The sequence below is a fragment of the Oryx dammah genome, unplaced genomic scaffold (genome assembly GCF_014754425.2).
Source record: "Oryx dammah isolate SB20612 unplaced genomic scaffold, SCBI_Odam_1.1 HiC_scaffold_9, whole genome shotgun sequence".
Taxonomy (NCBI): Eukaryota; Metazoa; Chordata; class Mammalia; order Artiodactyla; family Bovidae; genus Oryx; species Oryx dammah.
Window position 1 is genome coordinate 49,899,912 of NW_024070193.1, and position 17,041 is coordinate 49,916,952.

A 17,041-nucleotide genomic window follows, 5' to 3' on the forward strand; every position below is an offset into this window, starting at 1 on the left:
TGCCATAAGGGTGGTGTCATCTGCATATCTGAGGTTATTGATATTTCTCCCCGCAGTCTTGATTCCAGCTTGTGCTTCTTCCAGCCCAGCGTTTCTCATGATGGACTCTGCATATAAGTTAAATAAGCAGGGTGACAATATACAGCCTTGACATACTCCTTTTCCTATTTGGAACCAGTCTGTTGTTCCATGTCCAGTTCTAACTGTTGCTTCCTGACCTGCATATAGGTTTCTCAAGAGGCAGGTCAAGTGGTCTGGTATTCTCATCTCTTTCAGAATTTTCCACAGAAATTTCCAAAAGGGTTATTACAATGTAAAATGGGATTATGATTACTGGGAGGGGAAAGAGCTGCCATTTAAGAATATTTACAGGAAACTTGGAGGATACTGAATGTTCAACTTCTTGGCCTAGGTAGTGAGACCATAGGTGCTTATTTTATTGTTCTTCCTGAAACTGTATTTTTGTTTTCTATTTCTCTATAGGTATTTCACAAATAAACCACAAATTACTAAATTAGAAAGCGCAGACATGTGAAAAATCTATTGGAGCATTTGGGGAAAATAAGGTGACTAGAAAGCCCTCTCCCCCTCCAAAAAAAAAGGTCCTTAAATCTCAGGGGAGAGGGGAGAGGTGGGAAAGAAAGTTAAGGAAGGAAACAATCATGATATTAATTCTTGGCTTAAATTGTAAATAGTATTTAGTTATAAGGAAGACAGAACTATTGATTTAAAATTGCAAAACTAGAATGTTGCAGGGAAAAGTAGGAACAAAGAATGAAAAAATACTACAAAACAATGATTAAAAAACAGCAGTTTTCCACCATTTGAAGATACTCTTAAGTGCATATATGTTTTTTACACTAAAATAGGTTTATAAAATATGTGCTTTCTGTAACCAGTTATGGCTGATGCTATGGTGATTTCCCACTCTCGTTTACATCTTTGTGTGAACACCTCCCTTGGAAATTGGGCAGAACTCATGACTTGCTTCTACCAACAGACTATGACAAAGGTTACAAGACGTCATTCCCATGATTACATCACACTACATGGGGCTGTCTAGCCTGTAGAATTGCCCTGGGCTTTCCTTGATGCTTTGATGAAGTGGTCAGAACATCCAAGGGTCAAGAACTTCAGGTTGCCCCTAAAAGCTGAGAGCAGCCTTTAGGAGCTTGAAGACAGCCTACAGATGACCAAGCAACGTCTATTAAGCAAGAAGCCTCAGTCATAATTTCACAAGAAAATTAATTCTGCCAAAAACCCAAGTGAGCTTAGAAGCAATTTTTTCCCCCCAGTTGAGTCTTCAGGTGAGAATACAGCCCAGCCATGAAACTGTACTGCATGAGCTGATTGCAGTTTCATGAGACCCTAAGCAGAAGACAGTTTAACTTCGCTCAGACTCCTGCCCCCAGAGAAACTGCAGGATAATAAATGTGTGTTGTTTTAAGTTGCTAAATTTGTGCACTCTGTTATACAACACAGAAAGCAATGCAACTGCTTTTAAAACTGGATGAATGAATTCAGCAAAGTTGTAGGGATACAAAATCAACACAAAAGATCAGCTGCATTTCTATACACTAACAACCGAATGAACAACTAAAAAGGAAAGAAAAAAAAAAAAACACTACCATTTATGATAAGAAAAAAGGAACAAAATACTAAGAATAAGCCTAACCGAGAAGGCAAAAGATCTGTTCACTGAAAACTACAAAATATTGCTAAAAGAAATGAAGGGACACATAAATAAATGGAAAGCTAGCTCATGTTCATGGATTGGAAAACTTTATATTGTTAAAACATCAAAACACCCAGAGAAACCTACAGCTTCAATGTACTCTCTGCTGCTGCGGCTGCTGCTAAGTTACTTCAGTCGTGTCTGACTGTGTGCGACCCCATAGACGGCAGCCCACCAGGCTCCCCCGTCCCTGGGATTCTCCAGGCAAGAACACTGGAGTGGGTTGCCATTTCCTTCTCCAACGCATGAAAGTGAAAAGTGAAAGTGAAGTTGCTCAGTGGTGTCCGACTCTTTGCGACCCCATGGACTGCAGCCCACCAGGCTCCTCCGTCCATGGGATTTTCCAGGCAAGAGTACTGGAGTGGGGCGCACTGCCTTCTCCAAATGTACTCTCTACAAATCCCAATTACAGATTCTGCAAAAATGGAAAACCCTATCCTAATATTAAAACTTCTATGGAATCTCATGGGACTCCAAATAGCGAAAACAATCTTGAAAAAAGAAGAAAAAGGAGGCATCACGCCTTCTGATTCCAAAACTTACTAGAAAGCTACAGTAGCCAAAACAATGTGTTACGGACATATAGAGAGACACAAAGGCCAATGGAATTTAACAGCACAAAAATAAACCTGGCATATATGGTCAAATGATTTTCAACAAGGGTGTCAAGAACAGTTAATGGGGAATGGACAGTCTTTCAACAGCTAGTGCTGGTAAAACTGGAAATCCAAATGCAGAAGAATAAAGCTGGACTCTTGCTGTATGTTGTATACAGAAATTACCTGTTAGCAGGTCAAATAAATAAATATAAGCGCTAAAACCGTCTATACACAAAAAGGCTTCTGACGTTTGATATAGCAGATTTTTTGAAGAGGACACCAAAATCACAGGCAACAACAGGAAAAGTTAGAGGAAGTGGACTTCAAAACTAAAAACTTTTGTGTATTAAAGTACACTATCAACAGAGTAAAAAAAATCAACCCGTGGAATGGGAGAAAATATTTGCAAATCATATATCTGATAAGGGATTAGCATGTGGAATATATAGAGAACCCCTGAAACTCAACAACAACTGCAACAACCCATTCAAAGACAGACAAAGGACTTGAACAGCTGCTTCTCCAAAGACATACAAATGATCAAAAACACATGAAAAGAGGCTCAACATCACTCATCACTATGGAAATGCAAGTCAAAACCATAATGAGATAGTACTCCTTACCCACTAGAATGGCTACTGTTTTTAGAAAGAAACAAAGAGGGAGAATCTTTGGCACAAGTGTGTCAAAGATGCAGAGATATTAGAACCTTTGTACACTATAAAATGGTGTAGCTGCTACAGAAAATGGTATGGCAAGTCTTCAAAAAAAATAATCACAAAATTATTACATGATCCAGCAATTCCACTTGTGGGTATACATCCAAGAGAAAAGCAAGCAGGGCTTCAAACAGATATATACCTGTGTTCAAAAGCATTATTCACAGGAGCCAAAAGGTGGAAGCAACCCAAAGGTCCATCAACAGATGAATGAACAAAATATGTTATATATCTATATATGATAAAATATTATTCAGCTTTGAAATCAAGTGAAATTCTCATACATGCTACAACATGGATGAACTGTGAAGACATTATGCTAAAGGAAATAAACTAGCTATTTTATAAGACAAATACTCCATGAGTCTACTTACATGAGGTGTCTAGAGCAGTCAAACTCATAGGGACAGAAGGCAGAATGTGGTTACCAGGGGCTGGGGAGCAATGAGGATTACTGTTGAATGGGTGAAGAGTTTCCCTCTGGGAAGAGGAGAAAGTTTTGGAGATGGATGGTGGTAATGGCTGCACAACAACGTGAATGTACTTAATTATACACTTTAAAATGCTGAAAATGGTAAATTTTATGTTACATATATTTTACCACAATTAAAAAACCACTTTGGATAGAGAGCAAAGGATGAGTATAGTAAGACAGCAGGATAGAATCTTCTCATTTCCTTGACTATCCACCTGGACGTGGGGAAAAACATCTCATCTAAATCGGATTTCTTGAGACGTCCCTGGTGGTCCACTGGTCAAAAGTCCACCTGCCAATGCAGGGGACATAGGTTTGATCCCTGGTTCAGAAATCACATCCCCCCCCACCACCACATGCTGGGGGGCAATTCAGCCTGTGGGCCACAGCTACTGAGGCCTGTGCTCTGGAGCCCACGCTTGCGCCGAGAAGCCCACACCACAACTAGGGAAGGCAGATGTGCAGCAACGAAGACCCAGTGCAGCCGGAGGTAAATCAATAATTTGTTTTTAAATGGATTGTTTTTCTATTTTTAGTCCTATAATCTTTGGTTCATTTAGCAACAACATGTATGCTTACTAAGTATGTTGTGATTATACAAGAAATAACACAATAAATACAATTTTGTTACTATAAGTGATTAAACCATTTAACAGAGAAATAACAACTTCAACATCCCAATTCCCTGCACACAGCATAGTTTAATTGCTCCTAGCTGTTAAAATGTTTCTATTGAGAAAAGTGGGAGGTGTAGAAAGAATAACAAAGTGATCAGAACAACTTAAAAGTTAAATGTTTCCTAAAGCTGTAATTTTATATCCAAACCAGTTAAAATTTTCCTGTTCCTAGTGAAAGAAAACTAAGATAGAGAAGGTTCAAACTGAAAACAATGGGAAAAGATGACTGTGATTTTTAAAGAAGGATTTTAATAATCTACTTCTGAGAAAATAAAAACACCCTGATAAGCTCTTGAACTTCAAGGTTTTCCCAACCTCTTTTCTGCTCTCCCTCTGCTCTGCTCTCATCTCTCTTTTTTTTTTTGGAGAAGGGGAAGGCAGGGACAGGGAAGGGATATAACAAGATAATAGGAACATGACAGATAACAAGAATAGAGAAGAGAGAAAAACAGTGATTATTTTTTCTACTCACATTGAATACTAAATACATCCTCATCATCAAATGCTAACAATCCAAATTTCTGAGGGAAAGGAAAAACTCAGTTTTCTGGAGTGCCAGCCTACTCTAAAGCAAAAGAAAGGAAACCACCTGCAGGTTTTGCATCTCTAAATGCAGCCTGTGTGCCAAATTCTGCAAACCACCTCCACTCTAACCAAGGATTTGGATAAATATGGTGACATGAGCCTTGATCGAACAAGTGGCACGCTAAGCTCTTTAACAGCTTTCTGGCCTAAGAAGCTCTGAGATCAGTTAAAGAACATCAAACCCAAGCACTTTACCAAGTACAGAAACACCAAGGTTTCATGAGAAAGCATCTGGTACAGAAGGGCAGCTATGCTGGAACATAGCATCTGGTAATAAACCAAAAATTTAGAGAACTTTCTGATATTATACATGGAGCTACACAGTTCTATGGGAAGAAGAGAATGAGAATTTTGGAAGAAGCTTATTCCTCTGTATAAACTCAATAATCCTTTTTAAGGTCTCTGAACTGGACTACTATTTCAACGCGGGGCATGGCCTCCCTATTGGGGTAAGAGTAATGTTTTTCCCCTGGTGTAGAGCATTAGACGGACCCTTGCCAAACACTCAGAACCAGACATGACATCGATACTGTGCTCTTCCTTGTGCATTCTTCTACAATGCTGCCCTCGTTAGCTTCCTTAATCCAGCTCATCCCGCACAAAGGGAAAACAAAAAACCCTGGATCTTAGACATGCACGCTAAGCACATTTTCACCCCCAATCTGAGCCTTAATCTTCCGAAGGCAAATGTCCTTTATAAGCTCCCTCTTCTGTTGCCATCTTCCTAAACCACAGGCCTTCCTGACTTGCAGTGGGGCCAGGACAGATTGTGGTTATGTGGTAGGTTCTGTCAGGAGAGTTTTGACAAGGCCTCAAAATAGACCCTGGGCACCGGCCAAGGAAACTGCCACTCACAAGTTCCAACTCTGTCCTCATACATTAGCTCCCCAGGACTTCCTACCCGCCCCCGCCCCTGCCTAGTCTCTCCTTTTAAAAGAGTAAAGATTCTTGAACTCTTGCTAGTCTTGAGTGAGCTGTATAACATTGAAATTAAAAATGAATATCTTCCTTATTCTGCTCAGGAACACTTTGCAGAATAAAGACTAAATTTTTACCTACCTTCTGCCTCGAGAAATTAATCCATCAATAGCATTCTGGTTTGTAAAATGATTTTGGATCTAAAACCCCACAGAGGTTTGTTTTATTATAAATAGATGAGGATGTGGAAGGTAAAGGAAGCAAAAAAATAGGTCATTTATATCCCATGTGACTAATATATGGCAGCAGACTTCTGCAGGGCAAGAAGTGAAACTGTATATGTTTTTAATTGATATTGGTCATAAAATCCTAAAACAATCAAGCTACTACAAAAGGCACTCATTTAACTAGTATTACCAAATACAAATGAAGCAGTCTGTCTATGAGAGCACAGTCTTCAAAGTACAGTCCTTCCGCCTTTACCAGTATGAACAAAATCACCCAGCTGTCACTCGAAGGTGTTTAAAAGTACCTTATAAAATACACTTGTATATTTTTAAATTGCAAGGAGTAGAAAGGACACAAAGTAATTAACAGCTCTTTTCTCCTACAAGGTTAAGAAGAAAGGTAATTTCTATTATAAAAAAAATCCCAATATAAGCTTGAAATAAATTTTTAAAATTTCACAATTTAAGTCCCAACCTTGCACTCACATTTCCAGAAGTAAATTCCATATACACACACACTGTAGCAAAGGCTTATATATGAGCTGTTCATTACAGCAGTGTTAGCAGAAAGCTAAAAACAACCTTGTTGTTGTAGTTTAGTCACTAAGTCATGTCCGACTCTTTTATGACCCCATGGACTGCAGCCCACCAGGCTCCTCTGTCCATGGGGTTTCCCAGGCAAGAATACTGGAGTGAGTTGCCATTTCCTCCTCCAGCGGATCTTCCTGACCCAGGGATGGAAATCTGCAGCTCCCGCATTGACAGGCATATTCTTTACCGCTGAGCCACCAGGGAAGCCAGATGTCTTGAACAGGGAATGTTAAACTGTGGGAAATGAGCAAATGTTGTTTCATCTACATTAGACAGGTCAGCTAGTCTTTTTTGAAAAACAGACGGACATATGTGCTAATATAGAATGATGTCTAAGACACATCAAAGGTCAGAATGAAAGGGACAGGGCATTTTTTTTTCTAAACACAGGAGATTATATATGGAAGAGAAATTTTGGAGAGACACACAGGAAACCATTAACCGGAAACCAGTGCTTGGATCACGGAGTTGGGTGGCGGAGGGAGTCAAGCCTAGAAGTTTATCGTGGAAAGGAAACTTCCTTTTCACCATGTGACATTTTCTTTTAAAATGTTTTATCAATTTTAAAAAGTTCTACAAACAACTACTGAAGCCAGAAGGGGAGCACTCTCCTTCAGTGGATGCCATTTTCTCACCTCTTCTTAGTCATCTGTACTCTTTCTTATCTACTGCTCTTCCCATCTCTTCTGCTGCTGCTGCTGAGTTGCTTCAGTTGTGTCTGACTCTGGGCGACCCCACAGACGGCAGCCCACCAGGCTCCCCCGTCCCTGGGATTCTCCAGGCAAGAACACTGGAGTGGGTTGCCATTTTCTTCTCCAATGCATGAAAGCGAAAAGTGAAAGGGAAGTCACTCAGTTGTGTCCGACTCTTAGTGACCCCATGGACTGCAGCCCACCAGGCTCCTCCGTCCATGGGATTTTCCAGGCAAGAGTACTGGAGTGGGGTGCCATTGCCATCTCCTTCCCATCTCTAGACCAAAACAAAAGCACACATATGGAGCAAATCTCAGAGCTTCCACCAGAAACAGAATCCCTTCTCCATCCCCCAATCAAAACAAAGGTAAAACAGAACAAATGAACGAGCGTCAGCATACAATAAACCCAGTTTTTAGCCCAGTGTTGGATTTCTTTTAAGTCTGCCTTAATTTATTGAAGGCCAAAAAGTTTTTAAAGTGAAAGCACAATGTGCAACACAAATCATTTCTAATGGTGTCCTATCATCTTAAAAAGAAAAAGGGGAGGAAAGGGCAACGTTATTTTACTCACAGGGTAAATTTTGCTCAACCCTTCTTTCTGAAGTTTTAAAAGTTGAGTTTTCAATGATGGTCATAAACTCTTTACTGTATTTCTAACTGAATAAGGTGGTACGTATTTCCGGTTAAAAGACCATCTCTCCATTCAGATCCTCCAGAGAGAAAGCAAAGGCAAAGGTCTATGCAACCACCTATTTGTAGGTACGATGGAAAGTGAGCCTGTGCTGAGGACAGAATGTGTTTCCTCTAAAATGATCCTCATCAACGTTCCCAACATGGTGCAGGGAGATTTCCCCCCTATATATCTTCCATTCTGCTCCTCTTCACACTAGGAGCAGGGTAAACAATTCACAAAGAGCTTTGCAAGAAACTGCTCCCTCTCGTTTCTAGTAAAGATCTGTTTTTGTTTTGAGAGAAAAAGAATCTACTTTGCCAAACATATTCTCCGAATCAGTTTTTCCCTTCATTGTGGAGATGCTTAAATCCTGACCTAAGAAGGATTCTCTTACAAATCTACCCATCAGGACTGTCAGTTCGGGTGGTTTCCACAAGGGATTTTCCGAAAGGGAATCTCTGTTCAATTGGAAACTGAAACTATTAGCTGGACAAAAATCAAAAGCAATATTAGGGAACACTCTGAATTTAAGAATGGATATCCAAGGAAATAAAATGCCAAAATTTAGTTCAAGAATTAAAAGAATTTACTAAGCAAGATCAGGGCAAACTTACCATTACTTAATAACTGATAATTAACTATAAAGTTCTTTATAAATCAACATAAAATAAGCTGATTTCCAAAAAAAGAAGAAATCAAGGCTAAGAGTATCAAGAACTCTGATTCAAAGTCATTTTGCTTAGCAACACTTTAAAAGCCAAAAATGATCAAGTTACATTCCAGTAATAAAAAGTTATTTCTAATTTAAAATGAATTCATTCCCATAATGAATCACAACTTTAATGTACACTTTCTTCTATGACAGAACTGAAACAGGAGCTCTGTATAGTCTTCCCAGGTGTATCGGTGGTAAAGAATCCGCCCACCAGTGCAGCAGAGGCAGGTGAGAGCCCTGGGTCAGAAGATGCCCTGGGGGGAGGAAATGGCAACCCACTCCAGTATTCTCGTCTGGAGAATTCCACGGATTGGACTCTGGAGTCTGGTGGACTAAAGTCCGCTGGGTCACAAAGAGCTGGACACAACTGAGTACGTATAAAGTCTCATTCCACCTTTTTAAGGGCAGATTTTCCCAAATGGGTAAGGTCTTTCCCTCCAAAGACTGCTTGTTCTCTGTACTGCAGATTCTTTGAGTGAACTTTTTCCTACCTTAATGATGGTAGCTGTCCTTTTCACTGACATTTATTTTGTTTCTAGAGATTTATCTTCCTGGAGTGGGTAAAATCACAACAATCCACTTAGGAACTAACTATTCTAAATCCTAAAGCTTCTGCAAAAGTCCACTATTTGCTTCTTTACCATACTTCATGACAATAATTATGAAGCACAAACCTAACAAAAGCCTCAATGCAACACTTCCTAGGAGTGAAGGCATCTAAACAGGCAGTAACAAACCTCAGACTTCCCTCTATTCCAAGTTTAAGAACCCTATCAATGATTCATTCACACAGCGAGTGACCTAACTTCCTCAATGAATCACACTTTCTGAAATTCTTATTCTACATGAGTATAACAATCATCATCTCTACATGTGTTGAACACAGCATGAAGCTGGTTAAACTAAGTTAATTCTGTAAGACCTGCAAACCACAGGGAACCTCAAGTCCCTGCCAAGTAACACTTATCTGCAACACTCTGCCTTTTCCAACAATTGCACCTCTCCAAACAGATGCATCCCCAAAATAAACATTTAATCTTGAAACACTTATTTTAAACACTAATTAAGACCTGATTCATCCACACCCTGCCCTCCATCTCTCTGGTTCCACTACCGCCTCCCCATTCTCCTCCCATTGTGATGCCGTGAAAAAGTAATGGACACTGTTATCCTCACACTCATCCTTCAATCAATGAACCTACACTACACTTTTTCTTTTTAGGGCATAAGTGCTGAGTCATTAAATGGAAACTCTAAGAAAAAAGAGCTACAAGCAGTTTAAGTTTAGGATCCCATTATTTCCCTGGCTAGGTCTCCACAGCCTGATATTTGTATATCCCACGGTGGAAAAAGCAAAGCAAACACTTGAACTTTTTTTCCCCTTCCCGTCGAAGAAAGAACAAGAGATGGGTTTCCTTAGGTCCTTTGGCTTCCAGCAACATACCCACGGGCACGAGAAGGAGGCCCGGCTGGAGCTATATAACTTAACAATCTGGGTGTGAATAACGCCTGGCCGTAGTCAAGCATTAACCCTGACACTCCTAACAAGCGCTTGGTTCTGCTCCTGCTTCATTCAGTTCGGGTCAAGGAGGAAGGGAAAAAAAAAAAAACTCCCATACAAGCTCTACGCCCTCCACCAGCCTGACACCTTTCCCCGGGTGGCCGGCCGGGGACAGACCGAGGGAGTGGTGCGCCGGGGAGAGGAAGAAGGAGCGCTAACACCCAAAGAGCAGAGACAGCGGCCGAGTTCATTTCTCCCACAGTGGAAGTATCGCCGTCCCCGCTCGCGGATCGAGGCTGCGCGTTCGAGACCCGGCGTGATGCCCGAGGACGCCGCAGGCAGGGGGCGACCTCGACCCCGGGGCCCGCTGGAGGGGGCCTGGCCCCCAGCAGAGGTCGGCGGCAGCGCGGACTTCGCCGAGCTGCAGAGGCCGGGAAGAGGGGGCCCCGCTCCCCGCCAAGGCTGGCGGGAGGAGCGGCCCTTACCTGTGTCCGGGCGCGGGCTGTGGCTGCGGGCGCCGCCGGGAAGGGCCGGAGCGCGGCTCGCCGACCGGGAGCCTGCCGGAAGGTAGACTCAGTCCCAGGTCCCCGGCCAGGCGGGCCGGGCAGGACGCGGCGGCTCCCGGCGCCTACGGCCGGTCAGTCAGTCACGCCGGTGTCCCCTCGGCGCCGCGGCTGAGACAGCGGGAACCGGCCCCCGGGAGGAGCCGCAGCCCGAGCGGCGGGCGGCGGAGGCGGAGGAGGGGCGGGGCCACAGGGTCGGCGACCCGCTCACCCGGAAGTACTTGTGGTGGCGGCGGCGCGCACTGCGCGACGGGCTTGACCCCCCGCGGCCGGCTGCGTGCCGCCGCAGAAGAGATTCGAGACCCCGAGTAGGGTGGAGGTTCGGGCGGCCTCCTGAGGTGGTTTCTCCAGGCCCGCGGGGTCCACCCCGCCCCTCCGCCCCCAAGACGGGGGTCGGCAATGTGAACTGATGCGCGTGCCCGTTGGCGGCTACCCCTGCCTCGGTCACCTTTAAACTGTCCGGCCTAGAGGGCTTGGGTGAGTGGGCCGGTGCGGTAGTTCTAACCGTTGGAACGTTGGTGGGTGGGTGCGGTCGAAGCGCTGGAAGCTTTATTTCCAAAATGAATGATTTTGAAATGATTTCCGGTGAAGAATGCTGGGGGCGGGGCTGGGGGGAAAAAGAGAGTCCGTTCAATGTCTGATGGATTCGGAGCTGTCATTCAGTCCGAGAGTCTCAGTCGAGATCCACCAGCTTCAGGGCCCTGGATAAAGACCAGATGGTCCTCCTCTTTGGGAAGCTCATCTTCTAGTGGGGTGGACTGACTTAAGCAAATAAGGTAATTACAGATTGCGGTGAGACTCCGCAGGTGATACATAAAGGTGATGAGAGATCCTGTAGGCGAGACCTCTGGCAGGAGAAGACCTCCAGAGGGAAGTGGCAGTTGGGCAGCCTCCTGAGAAGAAGGCACAAAACACTTCGATACAACTTTACATCCGGGACAGTAGTAGGTTCCAGGGCCCGCTGAATAAGCCCATGATTCCATGTTAAGAACCTGGCTCGAATACCTTCTAAGGGCTGTTTGTGTGCTGCCCACCCCTGCGATTTCAGAAGGCTTGCTCACCTTTCAGAGGTCATGAGGGCTGGAGTACGGCACTGCCAGGGAGGCGTGGATTACGGAACTGTGGTCTTTAGGCAGAGAGACACCAACAGGTGGCTTCATGGCAGGAGGATTATCATACCATCTGCCTTGGAAAGACAAAGGCTCTAACCTCGCGTTCTTTCTCTTTCCATGTCGCTGTTTTTCTCAGACCTGTGAACAAAGATTGAAACTTGTTTTTACCTGGGATCAAGAGGGGCTTAATGTCCCCAAAAGATCATACTATGTTACGATCTGAATAAAAGGATTAATGACGTGTTTTGCTAACTCAGTTAAACTAAAAAGCAGACTTGCAAGAGAGAACCTATTCAGGTGCCTGAATAATACCAATAATCCAATAATGTTTATTAAGTATTAGTTTATGTGACTGCATAATTAATGGAAAGACTGTCTGGAATGATATTAGGATTGGAAGGGACTTCCGTGGTGGTCCAGTGGTTAAGACTCCGTGCTCCCAATGCAGGGGGTCTGGGGTTCAGATCCATGGTTGGGGAACTATTAATAGATCCCACGTGCCACAACTAAAACATCAGGCATGTCACCGATAACACGGAAAAAGATCCTTCCAGCCACAGCTAAGACCTGGTGCAGCCAAATAACTACAAATAAGTGTGTGTGTGTGTGTGTGCTCACACAGTATTTGCACAACATTCTACTAAACTCTTAAATATATTATCCCTTTCAGTACTAGGACCAACCTTGAGATATGGGAATTATTATACCCATTTTAGTAACAAAGTCATTTAGATTCAGAGAAATAATGATTTGCCTAAGGTAACAAAACTAGTAGATGAGAGAATCTGAAATTTGAACCTGAATTTGAAACTCTCGTCTTTCTGGCCCAAATACCCCTTTTACTTTATGCTGTGTTGCTGTAATTTTAATATTTAAGAGGGAAATATAAACGAAGCATCCAGCAAAGCAAATGTCTATGTTGCTCTTGTAATTTTATTATGAAAGTATACTTTAAGGTAAAGTGCTATAAGGCAATTTTGGAAATTCTCTGTGTTTTTATTTCTCCCACAGTAGGATGTTTGCCATCTGTTACCCAGAAGAAATATTTCACTTGTTTCACATGTGTGTTTTGAAGGCTCCCAAGAATGTTCTGATGCTAACATTTTGTTATTGTAAGGGGATCCTTACTAAATGCATCACTCTGAACTGTTTCACAAGCAGTCTTTCCCTGCACATTCTTTCCACCAAAAATATGTGTTCCCAGATCTTTATGGAATATTCTGACATGTGAATGCCCCCAGGTCTATGCGAGCTAGCTGCGTTAGGGACATATTAATAGATGAAGGAAAAAAATTTTTTGAGCAATGAGGTGGTAGGATTTGTACATTTTTGTTCATTTCATATCAAATCCTTCACATTTTTCTTTTTTTTATATAAAAGTGGATTTATTGTACTTTTGATCAGTGCATTTTATTTTATTTTTTTTTGTTTTTGATTCCCTGTATTTTTTTAAATTTATTTTTTATTTTACTTTACAATTCTGTATTGGTTTTGCCATACATTGACATGAATCCACCATGGGTGTCCATGCATTCCCAAACATGAACCCTTGATGATGTCAAGATATAAAAGTTTTCCTTTCTCAAGAGCAGATACTCATTTTTGCAGTTTTCACAAAATTGACTTTCGCAAACAATGCTATGTTTCACTCTACGCAGCTCTCTGGAAAACATTAGTTCAAACATTAAAAATAGGATGCTACTTTTCAGAGCCCAGTCTTTTTATTAGTAAAGTGTATGTATGTAAGCACACGTTGGAAGCATTTTTAAATTTTTAAAAACTCCTTACAAACCTGTGGAAACCTAGCAAAGCAACTGTCTTTGTTTACATTTATTTGCTTTAAGTTCTGTTTCCAAAAATGCTTTCTTATCTAGATTTACTACTTTTTCTCGCTTTCCTTTTTTTGGTGAGGAGGGGAATTACAGACTCACAAGAAGTTACAGAAATAATACAGAAAAGACCTCTTTACTCTTTATCCAGTTTCCCCCATTGGCAGCATCTTATATATCTATAAAACATTATTAAAACTAAGAAATTGACATTTCACTGTCTTTTGATTAGTAGTTTCTTTCTGTGTTTCATCATATTAAAAATTTACTCTTTTTTGCAACAATTCATTTTTGGTGTATTTGGCTCTTTTCTCTTTCCTAAATTAGCAAATGATAATATTAACAAGCTTGCCACGGTGCTTGTCTAGAATTACAAGTTTACTAAAAAATTTTGTGAGTCAACACACTTAAAATGTGATTTATTTGTAAGATTTTTGCTTTTTCTGCTTATATTGTACCGTATCTTCCTGCCCTAATAAACCTATAAATTTATAAAACTTATAAATGTGTGTTTTAATATATACCCTCTGACCACTGAAATATTTGCAAAAAGATTTCTGTTAAGGAATGCAAAAGTTCTCATTTGACAGAAAAGGGAGAAAAAGTTTGTAAACATCTAATTATTCACATGAGAATGCTATGATCTGTTGGTTCGGAAGCCATATCTCACAGCTAATTCTGACTCCATCTGGATTCTCCTAGAGAGAGCAGCTCATCCTTTCCTCTACCAGACAGCAAACAAAGGAAAGAGAAGTGTAATTTCCTTTCTTAAGTCTCAGTGATGTAGGAAAGGATGATGAGAAGGAAGAGTTTGGAGTTGCATGTTGTTGTTCAGTTACTAGGTCGTGTTCGACTCTTTACGACCCCATGGACTGCAGCATGCTAGGCTTCCTTATATCTCCTGGAGTTTGCTCAGATTTATGTGCACTGAATCAGTGAAGCTATCTAACAATCTCATCCTCTCTTGCTCTCTTCTCCTTTTGCCTTCAATCTTTCCCAGCATCAGGGAGTTTGTTGTAGGTATCAGTTTTGTATAAATGCCTCATCGCGATAATCAAGTGATGGCTCTTCTGTGTTGTATGCTCTGTAAATGAGTAATCAAACATGCTTCATATTACGGCTCATTTAGCAAACTTACTTGCCTACTGTGTACCAGGCACCCAGTTTCGCACTGGTAACATAGGAACACAACAGGGTCTATTTTTAAAATGAGTATTAAGTTCTTCCTATGTGCCAACTATTTCCCAGATGCTAGGGATTCAAGGAGGAGTAAAAAGAAAGCTGTGTGAGAAGTCTTCTCTCATGAAACTTACTGTCTGGTAAAGGAGATAATCACACAAAATTCACTCTATAATCCTCATAGGTGTTACTAAGGGTAGGTATGTGGTGCCTGAGGGTGAGGAGGAGGTAGAAGACCCCAGACAGAAGCTGCAGCTGGTCTCTTGCTGATGCTTCGAGATGCGGCACCAACAGGAGCACTGAGCCCTGACTGGGTGCATTCTCATGGGTTTCTTAGTCTGACACACGTGCAGAGAAGGCCCTCAGTCTAGCGGAAGGACAAGAGGCAGAAGTCACCAGCTGGAATCCATCTCGGCTGCGAAATTCGTGCCCACACCAGGACCAAGTGAGATGATGATTGGCCAGAACTCCCCCCTCCCCGAAAACTGCCCCTATGTTAACAGTCTAAGCCGACCCTGTTGGGGGCAACTCGCTCCAAGCTCACCTGTGTGCTCCCTCTATACTATTTTGTTTCTTCCACACATACTTTGTTTCTTCCACACGTACTGGTTTTCTAATAAGTGCTTTTATCTTTTTCACAGTCTTGGTCTATTTTCTTTCATCAAAGGAAACAAGAGCTGAGGTCCTTCTTCCAGCTTTTCACCACCAGAATCGAGGGCATTAAAGAGTGGAATTCAGTCTAACCTGAGGTATCAGAAATGACTTCTAATAAGAGATGCTCTAAGCCAAAATTTAAAACCTCCTCAGAGTGAACTCAGTGCAGAAGTTGGGGAAGAGCAAGGAAGACCACAAAGACCTCACAATGGGACAAGCTGAGTCCCAGGGACTAAAAAGAAATGAGGGAGATGATGCGAGATGAGTCCAGAGAACTAAAGGGCCACATGCAGGGGCCTACAGTCTTCCTAAGGATTCTTATCTTCATTTTGAAAGTAACACAAACAAATTGGAGAGTCTTTAGTAGGAATGACATGATCAGACTTTGTGTTTTTAATGATCACCTTGACTTCAGTGTAAAGCATTCAATCCTTAAATAAATATGTCCTCCGTGCACACTACAGGCCAAGTACTGGTCTGCGTCCTGAGTCCACAGCAGTGGACAAATGCGGACTCCCTGTTTTTGAAGATCTCATAGACAACATATAAATAGTACATAAGGTGGTGAGAAGTGCTCTCAAGAATATTGGAACCCAGGGACTACCCTGGCAGTCCACTGGCTAAGACTCCATGCTTCCAGGGCAGGGGGTCCAGGTTCGATCCCTGCTCAGGGGACTTAGTCCCACGTGCAGCAACTCTGACTTTGTATGCTGCAACTAAGATCTGGTGCAGCCAAATATTAAAAAAGAATATTGGAACCCAGGAAGAATAAGAGGGTTAGGGTCTAGTTGTTTTATTAGTTTGAACCATATGAAATTATTGCTCTCTTTGCATCTTTTTTCTCTTTTAACCTCAGGATGATATTTAGTTTATGTGGCACAGCTGAGTAGAATAACATTAGAATTACATCATTCAACCTAACACTTAGAAGAGTCAGAGAAGTCCTAATGAGGTGACCCAGAGGCAAGCCATGCAAACTCACAGCAGGAGAGCCTCAAGCAAAGGGACAGCAAATGCAGAGAATGTACTTAGAGTGTTTGAGGAACAAAGAGGAGGCCAATGTGGCTGAAGAGTAATGGACAAGAGGGAAGATTGGTAGCAGGGGCCAGAGTGTGCTGGGTCTTGTAGACCATGGTATGAAATTTGCTTTTCTTCTTTGAATGAGATGAGCTGTTGAGTAATTTTGACCAGAGGAGCTGCAAGACCTGTCATTTTTAAAAGGACTGTTCTGTTCATGATAGATTTTAGGAAGCCAATATACAGATGGATCACTGTAAAATCTTTCAACTTTGCTGTGTTTTAAATTTTTCTTAATAAAATGAGAAGACTTTCCTCTGCTGGATTGTAAACAGACTTTGGTGGGGGGTGGGGGGCAAGGAGGGTGAGATCAGGAAGACCCATACTGCAATAATTCAAACAGGAGTGGAGACAGAAAGAAATGGTTAGATTACAAATAAATTTTGAAGATAGAGCCAATAAACTTTGCTTATAGAATGGATCCAGATGTGAGAAAAAAAGATAATGCTTAAGGTTTTAGACTTGAGCCACTGAAGGAAGGGGTTGCTATCTCCTGAAATCTGGAAGGCAGTCTATTC

General features: G+C 42.0%; 1 protein-coding gene and 1 long non-coding RNA gene across 15 annotated transcripts in view; one reads left to right on the forward strand and one right to left on the reverse strand.

Moving 5' to 3' along the window:
* Positions 1 to 10,982, reverse strand: part of LRRFIP2 (LRR binding FLII interacting protein 2) — a 110,814-nt gene extending 99,832 nt beyond the window's left edge. For 12 of the 14 annotated variants that reach the window (XM_040246253.1, XM_040246252.1, XM_040246247.1 and 9 more), the window contains exon 1: positions 10,595 to 10,982. The gene's annotated coding sequence lies outside the window, so the exon portion shown is untranslated. The remainder of the gene's footprint in view (positions 1 to 10,594) is intronic. The other 2 variants (XM_040246255.1, XM_040246254.1) reach the window with 2 other exon arrangements.
* On the forward strand, positions 10,962 to 16,783 carry LOC120867844. Its single transcript, XR_005722038.1, has 2 exons — positions 10,962 to 11,149; positions 15,434 to 16,783. It is a non-coding gene; the product is annotated as an uncharacterized LOC120867844 (long non-coding RNA).
* The last annotated feature ends 258 nt before the right edge of the window (positions 16,784 to 17,041 follow it).